The sequence below is a fragment of the Camelus bactrianus genome, chromosome 4 (genome assembly GCF_048773025.1).
Source record: "Camelus bactrianus isolate YW-2024 breed Bactrian camel chromosome 4, ASM4877302v1, whole genome shotgun sequence".
In the NCBI taxonomy this organism is placed as follows: domain Eukaryota; kingdom Metazoa; phylum Chordata; class Mammalia; order Artiodactyla; family Camelidae; genus Camelus; species Camelus bactrianus.
Window position 1 is genome coordinate 41,001,967 of NC_133542.1, and position 18,949 is coordinate 41,020,915.

Sequence of the window (18,949 nt, forward strand, 5' to 3'; positions counted from 1 at the left end):
CACTGCTGCCTCCCTTCCACCTCTGGAGGCAGGAAAGGAGGGTGCTGTCTGCCCAAGCTGGGGATGAGGAAACTGTCAAGACCGATGCAAATATGGAGCTGGGATTAGAAGCCAGGCTGCCCATGCCTCAGCCTGCAAGTTTCACCACAAATATCACCCCACCAAAGGAATTTTCTTCCCCTCCACCCCCAGAACAGTTAGGCCCATCCCCTTTAAGCCCTCAAAGTGCCTGTGGACACACCAGTGGGGCACATCCCCTAAATGATTGCTTGCTGATATGTCTCCTACTACATCCTTAGTCTGGGAAGGGTAGGGCATGGGAGTCACTCATTTGGGTACCACCAACATTGCGCCAGCTAGATAGTCAGGTCTCAGACAGTGGCTAAATAAAGCAAACTAAATGTCCATCGACAGATGAGTGGATAAACAATCTGTGGTATATTTACACCGTGGAATACTACTCAGCCATAAAAAAAATAAAATAATGCCATTTACAGCAGCATGGATGGACCTAGAGATCATCATTCTAAGTGAAGGAAACCAGAAAGAGAAAGAGAAAGACCATATGATATCACTCACATGTGGAAGCTAAAAAAAAAAGAAAGAAGAAAAAAGAGGACACTAGTGAACTTATCTACAAAAAGAACAGACTTGCAGACATAGTAAACAAACTTACGGTTATGGTGGGTAAGGGAGTGGGAAGGGATAAATTTGGAGTTTAAGATTTGCATATGTTAAACCACTATATATAAAAATAGATTTAAAAATCACATTTCTTCTGTATAGCAGAGAACTATATTTAATATCTTATAATAACCTTTAATGAAAAAGAATATGAAAACAAATATATGTATATATATATGCATAATTGGGACATTATGCTGTATACCAGAAATTGACACATTGTAACTGACTATACTTCAATTTTTTTTAAGTGGCTAAATGAAAGAATGGATGTAACAAACGTTGAAACGTCAGTCTTCCTGCATAGGTCTTATAAAATGGACAACTGCAGAAAATTAAGATATGAATTGTCTAAAGATGATTGTGATAAGACCAGGTGCCCCTGAAGCCACCCTTTCGTGGTGACTCTCGGTTGTTTAGACCCCGTATGATAATGTGAGGAACTGTGGGAAGACCCTACACTGTCAGAGCTTGGTCCAGAGTCCTGGATCAGATTAGATCTCTGCTCTTACAGAATCTTGGGGTCCCTACATCTTCTTCCATCTATTATGTTGCCATGATTGCTTCTATTCCCTCCAGCAAGGTTGACCTCGGGTCCAGAGCTACCTTTCCTCAAGCTAATGTTAATACTTCTACATGCTACACACCATGAAGCTGACAGAACGGAAAGATAATATAACCATCTCAAGGCACACTATAACTTGGGCCCTCTTAAGCCAGAAAAATCACTCAAGACTCACCCCAAAGTTCTACACCAGGGTAGAGAACCTTTTCAGATATTAAAGCCATTCACCTACAAGAAGGTAAAGTCAACCCCACTACCAGCCCCAAACACAGAAACATTTTTAAAAAGTCATTGATTTTGCTTTTGGACCTGGAACATTTTGAAAAGAAAAGGTTAAAAGTGATTTTAAAGATTAATTAAAAAGAAGTTATAAATGTATTCTATCAATACTAATAGTTTAAAATATTCTAAGTTCTATATTGTGATTATTTGAAGAATAAAAAACCAAACATGGGGCAAAAAAAGGCTAGGCAAAGGCAAAGAAGAGACACACCACCCAGGGCTGAGGTTGAGAGAGCAGAGGCTGGATGTGGGGCAGCCTCTCACTCTCAGTTAAGACTCAACACAACCCAGCTCATATCTTCTTTTTCCAGAAGGGACACTGAAAATCAAAAAGATTACACAGTTTATATAATCTTTGTCCAAGGTCAAAGTCTGTCTGAGGTCACTCAGTTTGGAAGTGTTGAGTCTTGAGTCTAAATCCAGACCTACATTGGTATATCCACTTCCCACAATAACACCATGTACACTGAGTGTTTTCCCAAACAAATGGCCAAGCCACACCCTCCTATCAGCTAAAGCACTGACTTCATCTGGTACTGAGACTCTAACACTTAGGACTTTAGTTCTTCAGAGCTCTGCTCTAAATGAGCCGGTTCCAATAGCAGAGGGGGGCTGACGTGGGGGCGGACACATGAGAGGAAAGTCATTCTTGGCAATGACGGCTGTGACCAGGACCAGGGGACCAGTAAACTCAAGCTAAGGGTCTGAGCTGAGTTTCCTTAATTCTTCTAAACAGAAACTCAACACTTATACAGTAAGTGCAACTGTTCACTTATTCTGGACGAGTAAAAGAAACATCTAAAGGATAAGACTTTTAGAATGAGAATTATCGGTGATTGGAGGATTAGGTGACCTAGCTTTGACATCTTACCTAATTGCAATTAGAATGTGTGGTTTGGGTCAGTAGCGTGGGTCCACTCCCCTTTGTTTCTTATCCCTTTCTGAGAACTTTCTCATGGACTCCCCCACAATATCAACAAGCAGGTGGGCGCCCCTCCCGGGCCCCTGCCGACAGCAGGAGAATGTGAGCCCTCACTCTGGGAGCAGCATTTTGGTTCACAGGGAGGAGGAAGCCTTTGGTTCGAAGGCGAACTTTGGTGTCAGGTGACCAAGAGATTTAATCAGATGAGACAAGGGAGGGGAGACAGTGGAGGGGACCGCAGCCCAGAGGACTTTCGCTCCTGAATCCAATGTGGTTAAAACACAGAGCAGGGAAAGGAGTAAAATTACAATTCCATCTCTAGATTCTGTTCCAAGTATAAGTAAGGGGAAAGCCTGCTCTCCTCCATTTAGTTTTTGCTTCACTATTTTCATACTTGGGGTAGGGGCGGTGGTCAACAATGGGTTATAAGTACTTCAAAACTTTCATTAAGAGCCTGCTAGTTTGAGGTTCTTACCCTACTGCAAATGTGGTCTGTAATAACATCAGCAGGTAACTTCTGGGTAAGGCACTCTGGCTGGTAGCAGATTCCCCAGAGGGCCTGGTGCGCGTTCCCTGCTTTGTGCCCTCTGGCCTCCAGGCAGGAGAGCAACCTGCTTCTCCCACCTGCTTCTCGTAAGGCTCGCATACGCTTCTGAGTCTCTCACTATAGCGTTCTGCCAGGATCCTCTGCCTCGCCCAGCCTTCAACGTGAGTTATTTCCTTTTCCAGCACAGACACTCAGTTAAGTGGTCACTCCACACTTACGTGGCTGGCCATCCTGGCACGGTCAGCACATATGGACAACTTGTGCTCCATTTAAGTGAAAGTTCAGCTTCGTGGGCTTCCTGCTTCTGTGGGTGGAGGTGGGCACTTTGCAGGGCTGGGAGCTTTTCTCAAGACACTGACTCCTGGCATCAACTTCACCAGGAGTAAACTCACCAGGAGTTTCCTCAAACTCATCATCTGTGTACCTGCCCTGCTATTTTTATCATATCCATGTACCATTCTGTACGATTATATAATATGGAAGTTTTTTTATTTAAATAAGCTTGTTATGTAAGGAAACATGAATGTCATGAGTGAAAAGCCAGTATTATCTGCCATGAGGACTCACATTAAATACATTATCATAAGACTTCAGTGATATTGTAACTACAAGCATCTTGTCTATCCCCAGTGATCTGTGTATTTTTTTTCAGAAAACAATGCACACAAATTATTGTCCTCTTTATGTGAAATGTAGCCATTTACTCTCCACCCTTAAAGGAGCTTTCTCTCTCCTTCTCTCTAGAGGCTTCTGAAATTCTACCCATGAACCTCACCCACATACAAAAACACTGAAGGTTGAAACTCATGTAGCTGAAAAGGGTCCAGCAAAATGTCTCAGCACTAAAATTCTAAACACTTTCTGAGATGTGAGAAAGCAATGAGGTTCAAGTTTCAGCTTAATTTTGAACACACAAAAGGCTGGGGGTAGGGGCGGGGAAGTTGCTTTTGAGGAGACAGGAGGAAACAGAGGCCAAAGTAAAATAAATCCTTTCCAAGTGATAGACCAAGGACATTTACACAGAAAGCCAATTGTTCTCAAGTTCACTACAACCTTGAGTTAAGACCGCCTCCCGGAGAGTCAAAGCGAGGAGCTGATAAAGCTTCTCAGATGGGCAGAGCCACCTCCCGAAGTCTGTGATGTGTTCTGAAACTATCTAGGGGAAACTGCTGTTTTCAGCTCCGTGTTACAGAAGACAATGTACATAAACAGAACAAAAGTGGGGACACAATTCTGGACGTTGGTGTATATGATCTAGGAGACCAATGGGCAGAAGAAGGTATGGACATTCTCACGTGACTGGCAGGCTGGCTCTGTGGGGACAGGGCCTTATCGCACTTGTTCCCTGGTATCTTTGGAGCCTAGATCAGAGCACAGAGTACGAGTCTGAAAGACATCTGTGCTTGGGTATTTACTGACTTAAGACAACCAGGACGAGCACGGTTTGGGAAAGTGATAGGAAGAGGTTTTGCCTGGCCAAGAGAAGACTCCGGACTAACTGGACGAGTCTGCTGAGTGCACAAAGCAGCCTCCCACGGGAGCAGGCGCCCTGCCACTTGCCCGGTCTGATGAGGACACACGGGCCCCGGGGCCAGCCACACAGGGAGGCCCAGGTTCCGTATCAGGGTTTCCTGGTAGTGAGGTAGGTGCGTTAAGAAAATTCCTTTTGCCATCCTTAAGCAGGAGCCGTTCTCAGTAGCAAGGAGAGTGGCCCAGAGGAAAGGGCCTGGATTTGGGGGCACGTTGCCTGGACCCCCGGAAACTCACCGCTGACCTTGGGCCTCGCGGTGGGAGTTTATGCACCTAAGAGTGCTGCAATCCTGGTGCTCGTTGTCCTTAAGATGCTGATTTGGGAGCGGATCCGGCTAACGTTGGGGAAAATCCCAAATGACTCCCGACTGCTACGGTCAGAATGTTTGTGTCCCCCCAAAATTCTTTCTTTTTAATTGAAGTATAGTCAATTTACAATGTTGTGCTGATTTCTGGTGTACAGCACAGTGACTCATTTATACATATACATATATTCCTTTTCATATTCTTTTTCATTATAGGCCGTTGGGAAGTATTGAATATAGCTCCTGTGCTCTACAGCAGGGCCTCGTTGTTTTGCTGAAAACCTTATGCCCAAATAGGTGGTATCAGGAGGGGCTTTGGGAGTTAATTAGGTCATGAGAGTGGAGGCCTCATGAATGGGATTAGTGCCCTAATAAAAGAGAGCCCAGAGTGCTCCCCTGCCCCTTCTACCACGTGAGGATGCCAGGAGACGTCTGCCACCTGGAGGAGAGCTCTCACCAGAGCCCAGCCTTGGTGGCACCCTGATCTCCAACTTCCAGCCTCCAGACTGTGAGAAATAAATTTCTGTTGTGCGTGAGCTACCCAGTCTAGGGTATTTCACAGCAACCCAAATGAACTAAGACATCTACCTAAGTGCAATCCAATGGAGGGAGGGATGTGCCACAAAAACGCAGATTCCTGGGCTCCTCCTCAGTTCAAGCCTGACTGGTCCTTGCAGGAGCCTGGCAATGTGCATTTTTAACTGGAGCTCCTGGGGTTCTGATTCCCTGGGACTGGGAAGCCTTTCTCAGAGCTCTTCCAAGGGGAACCTCTACTAAGCTACCTGGGACTGGAACGCTCAGAGAGTTACATTATGTTCTGTTATGTGATGAGTTTTTATACCAAGCTCCAATTTCACTTCTGCATGAATAAAATACATCTGTGGGAGCTTAGTTTTTCCATTTCCATAGGGAAAACATTTCTAAGGTGCCTAAATAGTCACTTATTCAGTCCTGCCTACTTCTACCCAACCCCCACATCACCCTCACAATCATGCCACCTTCCCCAGCTTCTTCTACTCTTGCAAATAGGGCAGGAGCAATTTTTCACCATAAAAGAAGAGGTAATGTCCTAGGCAACACAGAACAGGAGACAAGGTTCATGGCCCCTCTCTTAACTGAAGAAGTAAGTACAAGGCTTTTGAAACAAAAAGGAAAAGCTGAAAGAAATGAAGTGATGAGGCTGAATAGACAGTGTGAGATTTTTTTAAAAAACCAAAGTAACACTAAAACAATGGAGCAGAATTCAAAAGATGCTGTATCATATTTTATCATCTTTTTATTCTCACCAATGTACAAAATCATCTTTATGGCCTAACCAAGAAAAGTAACAATTCCAAGTATTTCCTGCTACTTTCTGTCTTTGGGCCTCATTTTGATCAAGAAGGTATTTTCAAGTCCAGACTTGACTTCTGAGCAGTTCTTGTATGAGGCAAAGCCAAAAGATCATGCTAACAATTTTCAATCACAAAGAATTTTTGAATAAATGTTTTTCTAATTTGAAGTATCAAAAAAACAATGTGCTTCTTATATTTGTCATAAGTGCATTTAAAAGTTCAAACGCAACGAGACAGCAAGACTAATTTTTACTCTAAATTAATTTGAGCTATTTACCTATACAACCAAATTTCTACAGTTTGTTATAAATGTGGTATTCTTGAAAAATTCAATACAAATATTTAGCTTAGTATTTACTGCTTTATGTCAGGAAACATCTATCATTGATTGACATGCATCTCTTCTTTGTAGTCACATGATCCAGAGATCTTTATTACTAGCCAAACGTTATAGCTGACCCTCAGGAAGTCACACAATTTTGCTTGTTCTGTGTCAATCGCTCATTTCTGGAAAAGTAATAAAATATATAGAATCTTAAGAGTCCAATGCTTTTTAGTGACAAAACTCTATTTTGGAAATTGCTCAGGATACCAATTACTTTTCCCTAAAAATGAATAAACCATACAAAGAATAGGGAGAAACATATTCAAATAATCTCTGTGGCTTACAGCTAAAATATTAGTGATCCCTTTAAAAGTACAACTCATTTCACTTATAACAAGAGTCAAGAGATCACTTTCTGCTATATGACTTTGACTCATCATTGCTCCACTTTTAAAAAAGACAGATTGTAAGCATTTTCATAAATGCTTTTAGAATCTTCCACAGTTCACTGCTCTTCCTGAAAATTGACATTTCCCTCATTCTTACAGAAATGTTTACCAAGAAATCATACCACCAGGGCACTGATAAGACTTTTGCCTCTCAACCTTTGAACGGATATGAGGAAGAACATAACCCCACAATGGTCAACACAGGAATGAGTCTGACGTCAGGACTTGTTCTTGCACAAGTTACGATTGTCTAAAAGCTTGATTTTTGCTCATGTTGAGAAAGAATAGGAGAAAGAATGGAGCCAAGACATAAATGAAAGGACAAGAAAGAAGCTCTAAAAAGAGACGATAGACTTAAAATCCTAAAGCGTCAAGAAGGGCCGACAGAGACAAGGTAACCATTTCGAAATACTGAAGCATTTTGCTGCACCACCAGCCACTACAGAGAACCTGGCCCACTCTTTATCCATCACCCACCACTCCAAAGATAGATTTAAATAAAAATAAGTTAAATTGTACTTTAAAAAAAAAGTAGATAGTAGTGCAATTAAATGTAGGTTCAGGTTAAGAATGAAAGCACAGAGAATTCCCAAACTGTGTAGGGCTTTGAAGAGTACAAGGCACTATCATCCTCCTTGGACTGTTAAAAAGTTGTTCTCTTGAAGTACCTCTCATCATTCTGGCAGAAGGTGACAATTTTATTCAGATTTAAGTACAGTAGCACCCCCTTATCCCCGGTTTTAATTTCCGTGGTTTCAATTACCTATGGTCAACCATGGTCTGAAAATATTAAATAGAAAATTCCAGGATTAAAGAATTCTTGTTTTAAATTGCATGCCCTTCTGCGTAGCCTGGTGAAACCTTTCACCATCCCGCTCCATCCCGCCTGGGAGGTGAACCATCCCTTTGTCCAGCGTATCCTGCCCCTTAGTCACCTGGTAGCTATCTGGTTATCAGACTGACTGCCGAGTTATCGCAGCCCTTGTGTTCAAAAACCCTCACTGTACTTAATAATAGCCCCAAAACTCAAGAGTAGGGATGCTGGCAATTCAGATACACCAAAGAGAAGCCGTGAAGTGCATTCTTTAAGCAGAAAAATAAAAATTCTAGACTTAGTAAGGAAAGGAAAAAAAAATTGTATGCTGAGAGGGCAAAGATCTCTAGGAAGAATGAATCTTCTATCCGTGAAACTGTGAAGAAGGAGAAAGAAATTCATGCTAGCTTTGCTGCTGCACCTCAAATTGCCAAAATTATAGCCACAGCGTGTAATAAGTTCTTAGTTAAGATGAAAAAGGCATTAAATTTGTATAATAAGATATTTTGAGAGAGACCAGATTCACATAACTTTAATTATAGTATCCTGTTATAATTGTTCTATTTTATTACTAGTTATGTTGTGAATCTCTCACTGTGCCTAATTTATAAATTAAACTTTATCAAAGTTATGTGTGTACAGGAAAAGACATAGTGTACATAGAATTTGGTACTATGTGTGGTTTCAGGCATCCACGGAGGGTCTTGGAATGCATCCCCCAGGGATAAGGAGGGACTACTGTAGATAGTCAAGTAGGAATATTGTGTCTTTCAGCACCGTTGTGATCAAAATACATGAATTTACCCTTGAAAGGTCCAGTTTAAGAACACATGGATTAAATAACAGCAAGATACCAGCAATGTTACATCAACCACTTAAAGCTCAGGATGTGTCACCTTTGCCTTCCTTTCTCTACCCCAGGAGGCCTGCTGACTCCTGGACCAACACACTCAACTCATCACACTGGACCACCATCACTTTTTACTGTGAATCCCCCTGAATTCCCAGGCAGAAAGACTCATGCTCTTTTTCCTGTTCCTACTATATCTCTGCTATTAATATTGCCTTGTCATGATGTTTGTGTTTATCTGTCATCCCATTAATCTGTGATTTCCCTTAGATTAGAAACTCTTCGCTACCTTTGAACCCCAGCACCTTGGACAACACTTGCCCTAGAGTAGGTGCTCACTAAATGTCTAAATATTTGAAGAAGTACCTAACACATTTTCCTTAGCATGCCTCATCTCATTACCACAAAGCCTTGGAATCTTTCCTACCAGTTAACTCCCAGGGGCCTTTCCTAATGTCAATGAAATACATTCTTCCACTTTAATTCTCCCGTCAATCCCCAAAACAACAAACAAATTTGTGCCAACTGAGAAACTTGAGTTTTTATCAAATGGTCCTCATGGCTTCACCCTCTGCAAGAGAGAAATTTCTCTTCTGGTGTACAACTGTGAATCAAGTCAGGTCACAATCCAATTCAGGACGTGCTGAGAGCCATTCCAATCATTGTCTATTCAGCATTTAGTGAGTGCCTCAGCTGGGCACTAGTCCTAGGAGGGTAAGGCCAGCTTCCTGGTTGCCTTTCTTCCAGGCCAAGTCCCATATGAGCCTCAGTCTTCCTAGAACCATGAGCTCCAGCATGACTAAGACCAAAACATTTGGTCAAAAATTTTTCAATGTGTTTTTTATTGATATCCAAAAAAAGTTACATATATAATTTCCAAGGGACAATCTAATGCTTCATGATTAATAATAATCTCTAGCCCCACTCATCCATCTCTTTGGGGAAAAATGATTTCAAAAACAGGCTGGACTCCTCTCTCCAAGGTGGGTTAAAACAACCAGGATAACCATACCTCTGGTTGCCTAGGACCAGACCTAGCTTACACTGCTTCTTCTCAGGGGATTATTCATAGGATCCTTTTTCATTCTCAAAAGTGTCCTGGTTTGGATAATAAAGCATAGGGTCACTCTCAATATAACTCTGCCATATTGGGGTTGGGAGAGACTTACAGCCTCCTCTGGCATTACAACGCTAATTTACTGCTTAAACATACAGCCTAAAACAAGAAAATCCACAGTCAACCAGCTTTTCCTTTTCATAAACCTCCACCTTAACAAAACCCCCAGATTTTCATTAAGACAACTGTGGGAACTGCTAACATGTTTGGAAGGATGAACTTTTGGACTTTGCTATGAAACCAGCTGAACAGCATAACCCAAGTAGTTGCTTTGTTACAGACAGTGGGAAAACGTATGCAAAGGGGACCATTTCAACTAAAAGAAATCCGTATATGAGATAGCTATTATGTGTATTAATTATATTCCCAGTGACCTACTGATGGGGGAAAAAAAGCCAATTCAATGTCTCTTCTAAGGCTATAATTAAATATATAAAAGAAATTCTGTTGTTACAAGAGAAAAAAAAAGAGGCAAATGAGCTCTTTTTTGTTACATCAACACTGGGATACCTCTGCTGGGAAAATAACTAAGGGTGAGTCCTCTAAAGTACGGGGGAGCAAAGGAGAATGATTTGAGGATGATTCTCATTTTACCCCAATGATACAAACAAGCTCTTGTAGTCTTTTCTTTGGGATGATGGAGAAGGCAGTGTGGAAAAATAATTAAAGCCAAGCACACCATTTGGGGTTGAGTATTTTCTTTTGGATTAAAGGGCTTATCCTTGCTGGAATCCCAAATTTGTAATATGCTAGAAAGCTGTTTGACCTTAGACAAAGTAGTTCAACTCTCTGACCCTCAGTTTCCTCATCAATTAAGTGGGCAGAATAATGCCATTTCATCATGATTTGTGAGAATTAAAATTATCTTAATTCTAGAAAGCAGAATTCAAGTATTAATTATTATGATAAGTGATAAGAGAGAACACTGTGGAAAAGGAGAGGAAGAAGGACATGTGATGGTTTGAAAGACTGAATGCATTTGCAAGACAAGGTTAGAAACAGGAATTATAACCTTTGAGACCAGGAACGTGGTGGCATTTCTAATAATAATGAAGTTGGGGAGTGGTGCCTAGTTTCCTAGTCTGCTGGAAGAAAATACCACAAACTGGGTGGCTTAAAACGATAGAAATTTATTCTCTCACAGAGGCTCTGGAAGAGAATATGTTCCTTGCTTCTCTCCTAGTTTCCACTGGTTGTTGACCATCCTTGATGCTCTTGGTCTACAGCAGCATACCTCTCATCTGTGCCTTTGTCTTCATGTGGCCATCAATCCTCTGTGTGTGTGTGTGTGTTTGTGCATATGTGTGTGTGTCCGCATTTCATCCAACTTCTAAGGACACTAGTCACAATGGATTCAGGGCCCATCCTAATCCAGTATGACATCTTGGTTTGATTACATCTGCAAAGACCCTATCTGCACGTAAGCTCACATTCACAGATTCCAAATTCATCATGAACTGGAGAGACACTTTAGTTAACCCAGCACAGTGTCTGTTTGGGAAATGTGATCACAGGCTCACACTCCAAGAAACTTGATATAATAATTATTGATGGGATTCTACAGAAATGAAAAGGAGAATAGGGAATCCCTCTATGTTTTCGAAACATAGCAAACTTTTAATGCTTCCAATACGAAAGGGAAAAGGGCTCTTCCTGCTCTCCACTGGTCTGAACCATCATTTGGAGTGTCTCCAGGACACTAAAGAATTTTCTCATTACAGCTCTTTCCCTCATACTTGTTTCCTATGGAAGCACCTTTCTTACTTCAAGTTACTTTATTAGGTGTAACTAAGACTACATTTTCCTTAGCATTCCTTACCTCATCACCACACAGCCTTGGAGCAATTAAGTTTCTACATCGATGGGGCAATGTCACTTTAATTTCATCCGCAACAACCCTGGAAGTTGAGAGTCAGGGATCTCATTCCTATTTTGTTTGGTCAGCCCATTGTTCAGTTTTTTAATTTTTAATTTGAACGCCTTTTGTTGGAGGATACATTTACTCATTTAACCCAAATGCTCCCACGTTCTCTCCCTAGACGCCCCTGCTTACATCAGGCCCAGTCACACATTCATGGTCCCTGCGGGAGCCCTGGAAGCACAAGCTGGCAGCCCTGAATGCCATGGTCCCTGATCCTCTCTGGCTCAAAATCAGCCACATCACTTGACTCTACTTCACTCAAAATTCCCTTACTCAACAATTTAGGGTCTCAATTTCCCCCTTGTTAGCTAGTTGTTTTGTAATTATTCTCAGTTCAGCTTTTGTCTCCCCCACAACTCGATTAAAAATAGCTTTGTATTTTGTGTCCTCCCACAACACCTAGCCTAACAATCTGCACGGAGCAGACGTTCAGAGGCGTGCTGTCTGAAAGCATAAGGGCCAGCAAGACAACATCCCGCAGTTATTCCCATATTCCAGGGCGTGACACAGTGCCACCGACGGAGGGGGACAAAGGAGCTTCCCCAGCTTTAGAGGACCTCACTCCGGCCCTCTTTCATCTCTCCCCACCCAAAGGGGCAATGAGGCCCCAGGACCAAGGAGACATGCCCACTTGTCATCCACAACCTCTCCCAGCTTCAAGGCCAAGCTCCAGGCACTTGAGATCCTCGAATTTCACTGCCCCATTGGCCCCCCAGCCCACTTCCAGGGCCTCCATAGGCCCTTCCCCGATCCCTCCTCTTGAAGGTAAGCATGACACTGATGTCACATACCTAAGCCTGAAAGGTAGTAAGAGACAGATATTTGGGGGGTGGGCTTGGATGTACTGGCCTGAGTACGTGCAAAGCCCTGCTGTGTGCATGAGAGGTGGTGGTGACAAGGGGACATTAGCCAGGGGCTTCCATTTGTGGTCCTGCCCCAGCCCTAAAAACGTTAAGTGCCTCTGTGGCTCAAAATGCACATAGGGTTGAAGAGGTAAATGTCAATGGCAAAATACTCTAATTTCACCCTTGGACCAGGACATACTCTCCCAGCCTGGGTATATTTTGGTATAGATCTACCCAGCAGAGAAGCATCTGACTTTTAATTATTTGCTGAAAGGATAACAGACTAAAACAGAGAGTTCTTGATTTCACCCAGGGCTTTTAAGAGCTGAAGAATACTTCAAAAGCATGTAAGCATGGTTCATATTATTGGCTAAATAAACACTAAGATTTTTTTGAGTCAGCCAATGTTTCTGGACCAGCCATATTACTCAGGATAATTAGGAGAGGTGTCATATGATCACATTTAACTCAATATCCACCCAGAAATGTCAACCATCTAAATATACGCATTTACTATTTACAATAGCCAAGACATGGAAACATCCTAAGTGTCCATCGACAGATGACTGGATAAAGAAGATATGGTATATTTATACAATAGAATACTATTTAGTCATAAAAAAACAACATAATGTCATTTACAGAAACATGGATGTCCCTGGAGAATGTCATTCTAAGTGAAGTAACCCAGAAAAAGAAAGAAAAATACCATATGATATCACTTATATGTGAAATCTTAAAAAAAAAAAAGAAAAAGACAAATGAACATAAATACAAAACAGAAACAGAATCATAGACATAGAATACAAACTTGTGGTTGCCAGGGGGGAGGTGAGTGGGAAGGGACAGACTGGGAGTTTGAAATTTGTAGATACTGACAGGCATATGTAGAATAGATAAACAAGATTATACTGTACAGCACAGGGAAATGTATACAAGAACTTGTAGTAGCTCATGGTGAAAAAGAATGCAACAATAAATATACGTATGTTCATGTATAACTGAAAAACTGTGCTCTATGTTGGAAATTGACACAACATTGTAAACTGACTGTAACTCAATAAAATTTAAAAAACTAGAACACAAAATCCGTGCATTTATTACCATAAAACGCATTCAAGTTAGGCACTACAGCATGAAATTAATTTGACTAATTTAAAATATTTTAAAGTGGTTAATATGCATACTTTATATATTCTCCTATAATCCAACCATTACCTACACCTTGAAGATCCAACAGAATCTAATGGGAGATGGAAATGAAATGGCAGGATTTTTCCAAAGTCAGGTTGTCCACAGGAGAAATAAGATTAGTTACAGGCTACAGTGTGCATATTAAAATGGTCACTTCCACATTTACTCTTTTATGTTGGAAATGTAGTTACATTCGGTCTCAAGACCAGAATTAGATTTTCTCTTACTGGTTATAATACTGTGGGACTAATTCCTGCTTTAAATTCTCCATGGAAATGAGAATTCAGCTCTGATTTTCCTGATGAAAACAGTGAATATTTCCAAGCAGTCTGCTTAGTTGTCCCCTGCCCCTACCCCTACTTGAAAAGATATGGATGAATTTTTTTTTCCATGAGAGAATGAAGGGGAAATTTTTCAACCTCTTCGGCAGATTAGTTAAGAACTTTCATTATACTTTACGAAGAACTTTTGTGCCTGCAAATCAACAACCACCCAAATCAAGAATCCTTAAATGTTTCTGCACAGTTTGACGTACATTCTCTAGCTGTTCTTTTCCTCCTCTCCCTCCTCATTCTTTTTCAAATTCTGCATATTCTTGGGTTTCTGAAGGATACAATTTCCATTCATCTATTAAGTTTTTAGAATCTGAACTCTGTCTTGCAGCTAAGCTGGATCTTTAACTTTCTGCATCTGGATTGTGACATCTGGTCAACCACTAGCTGGCAGAAATGTACTTTTTGTCCACTCCAATCTGCCACCTTGAAGTACATCTGTGGCAGATCAAGACTAGTCAAGAGATTGGAAAGACTGAGATCTCTCATAGATATACACACATGCTCATTCATTCACCCTTTCAAGTGACCCTAAATCACCTAGGCAATCAGGTTCTCAAGCTGCTTCCAGACTGAAATTGAAGTCCTTCCTCATCGGACCCTCTCCTGCTCCTAAAGTCTGGTCAGTTCTGGCCCCACAGGAAAAACTATGATGAAAAATTCATGAAAAACATTATTCTACCAGATCTACCAGAATGTCACTTAGAATGACATTCTCCAGAAGCATCCATGTTGCTGCAAATGGCATTATGTTGTCAGTTTATACGGCTGAGTAGTATTCCATTGTATAAATATACCACAGCTTCTTTATCCAGTCAGCTGTTGATGGACATATAGGCTGTTTCCATGTCTTGGCTATTGTAAATAGTGTTGCTATGAACATTGGGGTGCAGGTGTCATTTTGAAGTAGGGTTCCTTCTGGATATAAGCCCAGGAGCGGGATTCCTGGGTCATATGGTAAGTCTATTCCTAGTCTTTTGAGGAATCTCCATACTGTTTTCCACAGTGGCTGTACCAAACTGCATTCTCACCAGCAGTGAAGGAGGGTTCCCTTTTCTCCACAGCCTCTCCAGCATTTGTCATTTGTGGATTTTTGAATGACAGCCATTCTGACTGGTGTGAGGTGATACCTCATTGTAGTTTTGATTTGCATTTCTCTGATAATTAGTGATATTGAGCATTTTTTCATGTGCTTATTGATCATTTGTATGTCTTCCTTGGAGAATTGCTTGTTTAGGTCTTTTGCCCATTTTTGGATTGGGTTGTTTGGTTGTTTCTTATCAAGTCGTAATAACTGCTTATATATTCTGGAGATCAAGCCTTTGTTGGTTTCATTTGCAAAAATTTTCTCCCATTCCGTAGGTTGTCTTTTTGTTTTACTTATGGTTTCCTTTGCTGCGCAAAAGCTTGTAAGTTTCAATAGGTCCCATTTGTTTATTCTTGCTTTTATTTCTTCTAGAACATTTTTGAGATGTATGTCAGATAATGTTTTGCCTATATTTTCCTCTAGGAGGTTTATTGTATCTTGTCTTATGTTTAAGTCTTTGATTCATTTTGAGTTGATTTTTGTGTATGGTGTAAGGGAGTGTTCTAGCTTCATTGCTTTACATGCTGCTGTCCAGTTTTCCCAACACCATTTGCTGAAGAGACTGTCTTTATTCCATTGTATATTCTTGCCTCCTTTGTCGAAGATTAGTTGACCAAAATTTTGTGGGTTCATTTCTGGGCTCTCTATTCTGTTCCATTGGTCTATATGTCTGTTTTTGTACCAATACCATGCTGTCTTGATGACTGTAGCTCTATAGTATTGCCTGAAGTCTGGGAGAGTTATTCTCCAGCCTCTTTCTTTCTCTTCAGTAATGCTTTGGCAATTCTAGGTCTTTGATGGTTCTGTATAAATTTTATTATGAATTGTTCTAGTTCTGTGAAATATGTCCTGGGTAATTTGATAGGGATTGCATTAAATCTGTAGATTGCCTTGGGCAGTGTGACCATTTTAACAATATTGATTCTTCCAATCCAAGAGCATGGGATATCTTTCCATTTTTTAAAGTCTACTTTAATTTCCTTCATCAGTGGTTTATAGTTTTCTGTGTATAATTCTTTCACCTCCTTGGTTAGATTTATTCCTAGGTATTTTATTACTTTAGGTGCTATTTTAAAGGCGATTGTTTCTTTACTTGCTTTTTCTGTTGATTCATCGTTAGTGTAAAGAAATGCAACTGATTTTTGAGTGTTAATCTTGTAACCTGCTACCTTGCTGAATTCTTCAATCAGCTCTAGTAGTTTTTGTGTGGACCTTTTAGGGTTTTCTATATATAGTAACATGTCATTGGCATATAGTGACACTTTTACCTCTTCTTTTCCAATTTGGATCCCTTTTATTTCTCTTGCCTGATTGCTGTGGCTAGGACTTCCAAGACTGTATTGAATAGGAGTGGTGATAGTGGGCATCCTTGTCTTGTCCCAGATTTTAGTGGGAAGCTTTAGAGTTTTTCAACATTGAGTACTATGCTGGCTGTAGGTGTCATATATAGCTTTTATGATGTTGAGATACGTTCCCTCTATACCCACTTTGGTGAGAGTTTTTATCATAAATGGGTGTTGAATTTTATCAAATGCTTTTTCTGCATCGATTGAGATGATCATGTGGTTTTTGTCCTTTCTCTTGTTGATATGATGTATTACATTGATTTGCATATGTTGAACCACCCTTGTGTCCCTGGGATGAACCCCGTTTGGTCATGATGTATAATCTTTTTTATGTGTTGTTGGATTCTATTTGCTAATATTTTGGTGAGGATTTGGGCATCTATGTTCATCAGTGATATTGGCCTATAATTCTCTTTTTTGGTAGTGTCTTTGCCTGGTTTTGGTATCAGGATGATAGTGGCTTCATAGAATGAGTTTAGGAGTATTTCCTCCTTTTCAGTCTTCTGGAAGAGTTTGAGAAGGACTGGTATGAGTTCTTCTTTGTATGTTTGGTAGAATTCCCTGGTGAAGCCGTCCGGTCCTGGACTTTTATTTGTAGGGAGGTTTTTTATTGCTATTTAGATTTCATTTCTAGTGATCGGTTTGTTCAAGTGGTCAGTTTCTTCTTGATTCAGTCTTGGTGGACTGTATGTTTCCAGAAACTTGTCCATCTCCTCTAGGTTATCCAGTTTGGTTCCATATAGTTTTTCATAATATTCTCGTATGATAGTCTGTATTTCTATTTTATTTGTTGTAATTTCTCCATTTTCCTTTCTTATTTTGCTAATTTATGCTGTCTCTCTTTTCTTCTTTGTGAGTTTGGCCAGAGGTTTGTCGATTTTATTTACTTTTTCAAAAAACCAGCTTTTGGTTTGATTGATGTTTTCTATGGTTTTTTAAATCTCTATTTTATTTATTTCCTCCCTAATCTTTATAATTTCCTTCCTTCTGCTGCCTTTTGGGATTTTTTGTTCTTCTTTTTCTACTTCTTTCAGCTGGTGGGTTAAATTGTTTATTTGAGGTTGTTCTTTTTTGAGGAAGGCCTGTATCGCTATAAACTCCCCTCTTAGCACTGCCTTTGCTGTGTCCCATAAATTTTGTGTGGTTGTGCTTTCATTTTCATTTGTCTCAAGGTATTTTTAATTTCAGCTTTCATTTCCTCATTGACCCATTGGTTTTTTAATAGCATATTGTTTAATCTCCATGCTTTCCTTTTTTTTTCCTTTGTTTTTCTGTTGTTGATTTCTAGTTTCATGGCATTGTGGTCAGTAAAGATGCCTGAGATAATTTCTATCTTCTTAAAATTGTTTAGGTTTCTTTTGTGCCCAAGTACATGATCAATCCTAGAAAATGTTCCATGTGCACTTGAAAAGAATGTATATCCTATTTTTGGGGGGTGTAATGCTCTGAAAATATCCACCAAATCTAATTTTTCTATTGTATTATTTAATTTCTCTGTTGCCTTATTTATTTTCTGTCTGGAAGATCTGTCTAGTGATGTTAATGCGATGTTAAAATCTCCAACTATGATTGTATTCCCATCAATATCCCCCTTTATCTCTGTTAGTAATTGTTTTATGTACTTAGGTACTCCTATATTGTGTGCATATATATTAACGAGTGTAATATCCTCATCTTGTATCACTCCTTTAATCACAAAATGTCCTTCTTTATCCTTCTTTATGGCCTTTGTTTTAAAGTCTATTTTGTCTGAAATCAGTACTGCATGTGTTTGCTTTTTTTGGTTCACTTTTTTGGGGAGTTAGTGGTGAAAGTGAAGGAAATGTGGAGGCTTTGAGCGACTGAGAGATGAGCAGATCTGAGAAAAAGATTTAGAAATGAAAATAATGTGAGAAAAGATGCTCTAAGCATTTTTAGGTTCTTCAAACCTTGGGGTTTTGGCACAAAACAAAGAATTTGTTGATGAATTTTCCTAACTGGAGTTAAAAATTAACACATTGTTCTTGGTCTTGTACTCTGAAGTATACTACAATTACATCAACTGGTAAATTAGGTTACCTATTTTGTTATGGCATATTTTATAATAATTACTCTCTGCTCCTTTAAAAATCCCAAGATCACCTCACAAAGAATGATTACTCTCCAATACAATATAAGAAATATGCTACAGAAGACCCAATTCATCCAGCACGTGGGCAAGGGCAATCTCTTCCAGAACAATCTACCATTGTAGCTCCATTTAACGTTGATACATTAGAGAAACAGGAGCTAATTTAAAAATCATTATTATTTTACCTTAGGGTTTTTTTTTTTAAATGCCTGATATTTTTGGTGCTTGTAACCAAATATAATTAGCCTGGTTAAGCACCATAATTAAAACACTTGCAACAATCAAGTTCTAATTTATTTTCCATCCAACATCAAGTAGTGGAAACCTTGCCAGATAATGAACATGAAACCCTGTTTTGCAGGCTGATGGGAGAAAAGCCAGGGGAATCCA

General features: G+C 40.1%; 1 protein-coding gene across 1 annotated transcript in view; it reads right to left on the bottom strand.

The window, feature by feature from the left end:
- The window catches only part of GNA14 (G protein subunit alpha 14), a 148,121-nt gene that overhangs the window by 55,137 nt on the left and 74,035 nt on the right, over positions 1-18,949 (bottom strand). The gene's annotated exons all lie outside the window — the stretch shown is intronic.